The sequence below is a fragment of the Morus notabilis genome, unplaced genomic scaffold, assembly GCF_000414095.1.
Source record: "Morus notabilis unplaced genomic scaffold, ASM41409v2 Scaffold1412, whole genome shotgun sequence".
Taxonomy (NCBI): domain Eukaryota; kingdom Viridiplantae; phylum Streptophyta; class Magnoliopsida; order Rosales; family Moraceae; genus Morus; species Morus notabilis.
The window spans coordinates 327730-331503 of NW_010362216.1; positions in this window are offsets into that span (position 1 = coordinate 327730).

Here is a 3774-nt window from a genome sequence, read left to right on the forward strand (position 1 = left end):
GTGGAAGACATTGGTTTTCTAAACACAAAGATTGGAGCAAGGACTGTTCGTGGTCAAAGAACTCAAGTTATCATCCGAGTCGGCTTCCAGGTATTTTTCCTGATTGAGTTCTTGATATATATACGTTAATGAGATTAATTTATTCGTGCATAAATTAATATAATCTATAGAGTATCTCAAAAGTTTTATGAAAATTTTTGTTATACACGATCCGCCTCTTCCCCCCGCACCACCGCGCTTCCGCACCCGAATTCAATTCGGGCTACCAACATAACTATGACTGTTGATAATGCCTCCTCAAATGACTCCATGATTACCTACTTGAGAAGGAAGATTAAGGGGTGGAAAGAGGTTGTTTTTGGTGGAGAATTTCTGCATGTTAGGTGTTGTGCCCATATAGTGAACTTGATTGTCAATAAAGGTTTAAAAGACCTACATGATTCCATAACTGCCATTCGTAACGCTATGAGGTATGTGAGGTCTTCTCCGGCTAGGTTGCTGAAATTCAAGTTATGTGTGGAGCGAGAGAAAATTGAATACAAAGGTCTCGTATGCTTAGATGTCCCTACTAGATGGAGCTCCACCTATATGATGTTAGATGCAGCCATTAAGTTTCAAAAACTTTTGAAAGATATGAAGGGGAAGATGACAAGTTTGTGTCTTATTTTCGGGAAGATGAGGGGGGGTAACGGAAGATTGGCCCGCCACTTGATGATGATTGGGAGAATGTTAAGGTGTTTGTGAAATTTCTGAAGACTTTTTATGATATAACTTTGAAGTTTAGTGCCACTTTGAATGTCACTTCAAATTCTTACTTTCATGAGCTTTGTGAGATGCAAAACCAGCTATCTGAATTAAGCAAACAAGAGGATTCAATGCTTTCATCCATGGCCGTGAGTATGAAAAAGAATGACAAGTATTGGGGGAATGTTGAGAATATAAATTGTCTTCTCTTTGTGGCTGTTGTACTTGATCCTAGGTACAAAATGGATTATTTGATATATTGTTTCTCTATAGTGTATGATTCTTGCACTTCTGAAACATTAGCAAAGAATGTGAAGGATACTATGTACCGGCTGCATGAGATTTATAGTGGGGACAAGGGTGAATCTGTGGCTAATGAAAGTAGTGGGGAGGCGGCAACAACAAGTACAACGGAGGTAAAAACGGAAGTAGAAGGAAAATGGTGTTTGTGGAGCTCCTTTGTTAGGAAAATGAAGGAGAAGAATGTGAATGAGTATAAAAATGATGTGGACAGATACTTGACAGACCCTATGGAGGACTCAACTCGGTCAAATTTTGATGTTTTAGATTGGTGGAAGAATAATGCAACTAATTACAAGGTTCTCTCACTAGTTGCAAGAGACATTCTTGCCATTCATGTTTCAACGGTAGCCTTAGAATCTGCTTTTAGTACCGGAGGTTGTATCCTCGATCCCTTTAGGAGTTCATTGAGCCCCAAGATGGTGGAGGCATTGATTTGTACACAAAATTGGCTGCGTAGTCGTGAGCACATCAACCTTATTTACGTGGAAGAATTTAATGAATATGAAGATATTGAGTCAGGTAATTTTTTTACGTTTTACTTATTTTTTAAAAAAAATTTATTTCATCTCCTTGTTGTTTATTTTGTTGTTCTAAACTTGATTCTGATGATTTTTTTTTTTTGTTATGTTCTCTTCTCAAGATTTGTCAAATTCTGTTGCAACACATGAGGGGTAAGTTGGGAATGAATGTGCTATTATTCTGGATTAAACAGTTTGGAGTGGACTAAATTTCCTATTTTGCGACTATCTTTATATGGACTATTTATCTTTATATGGACTGTTTATTCTGGATTAAACTGTTTATTTTATATGGACTATTTTGCTTCTCAAGATTTTATTTCATATCCTTGTTGTTTATGCTTTTGGATTGTTAAAAGAAGTATGAAGTCATATATTAAAATTAGTTTTCACCAACCCGAGTACCCCGAGTAACCCGACCCTACCCGAGGTTACCTGAAAGGTTGCGGGTTTGTAGACTTAAGAGAGTGTCGCAGCCTAAAGTGTTTTCAACCCGCACTGATCGGGTCGGCTCAATTTTTCGGCTCAACCCGACCCTACCCGGCCGATTTACACGCCTAATTAAATTAGTGGACACTCAATTATTGCCTCTATTATACACGTCAGAAGAGGGGGAAAAAAGAAAGATTTTGGAGGGAAAATCATATAAAATCCCTGAATCTCGATAGCAATTGAACTAGGGCACAACGATTGAATTTTTATTTTCGGGCTAATGGCTACCTCTGAAAGGGAGAATTTGGCAAACTATGAGTTTGATGGTGACAACAGTCGAGGAAGCAACAACTCCAGTGGCATGGACCGAAGAAGCCAGTTGAACCCTAATGATGCATGGTGCGATTTGTCAATAAGGGAGCCACATTATATTAATTGTCTCAGATTAAGTTTTAAATTTATAACCTTATAGTTCTAGTTGTGCCCTTATTTTATAAGAAAAAATATAATTGTATCCCTCACTAAAATACTATCTCTAATGTTTTCATATGTCCCCATTGAATTTTTTATTATTATTTTTTTTATCATCCAATGAAGAATGATTGATGGTGGTTTTATTATGGTTCTACGCACTTTGTGGAAAAAGTCTAACCCTCTATGACGCCTCTATGGTTGCATGCGGAAATTTTATTTTTAATGAATTATCATCAAATATAGAAATTTGATAGAATATATAGAGAAGAAGAATTCAAGACTATATATGAAGACTATATATGAAGGAATTGTTAACCGGTCAAGAACAAAAGACTAGTTATGCTAGTTTTTATATCAATGCAGCCATTTTAAACCAAATTTTAAAGACGTTTTTTATTTTTTTATTTTTTTATTTTTTATGGTGGTGTAACCACATGGTAGAAGCTAAAAAGAAAAAGAACCTGTCCAATATGGTACACAAGGTATAATCATAAAAAGAGAACATGTTTATAGCATCCAAATTCGCAAAATTTATTGGTTAACAAATAGATCATTTTATCAATGCTTTTGGTTTCAACCCTAACATTCTTTGTTTATCGTCTAATGTTCTTCGCCGTGATATAACAAGCCTTCCTTGATACAATTCATTTAGATGATCAAGATTGAGTACGTCTTTTTCTTCTGTCTTTTCCTTTTAAATTCTTTTTCTTCTCTGTCTTTTCCTTTTAAATTTTGAGAGTTTCTCTGATAGTTCCTGTAAAAATGAGACTATTAGTGTTCCTTATTTTTCAGCCGTTAAATCTGTATCAGAATTTGTCTGTTCTACATACTTTTTCAATCTGATGTAATTTTAATCAGATCCAACAGTCGAAAACTAAAACTACCGGTAAAACGGGACTACCGAAAAAACTCCCTTAAATTTTACTCGAAAGGTTTTATAAGGTTTAGTTTGTAGGCATTGACAAAAGAATAGTAAATATGATTGATCTCTCGTACAGCCCTTCTAGTTCCATTGGTGATACAGTTATTTTACTTCTTTTTTAAGTGGCTTTCTTTTCTTTGTGAGTTGGTTTTTTGCCTGAGGGGCTGACAAATTTATGATCTTCTATTTACTTTTTTCTTATTTGATAAAATTGAAGGGGGGGATTTGGTAGAGTAAGCTGTAGGAGTCCGAGTCGGCTATCTGGTTGAGATGTATTTGTTGCTTTCGATATCAGTTAACCTAATTTTCACTCATTATTACGGGGTGTTAGAGCCTCTTTTACTGTAAATTTTACTGTTGTTGACAACGAATATTTTCTAT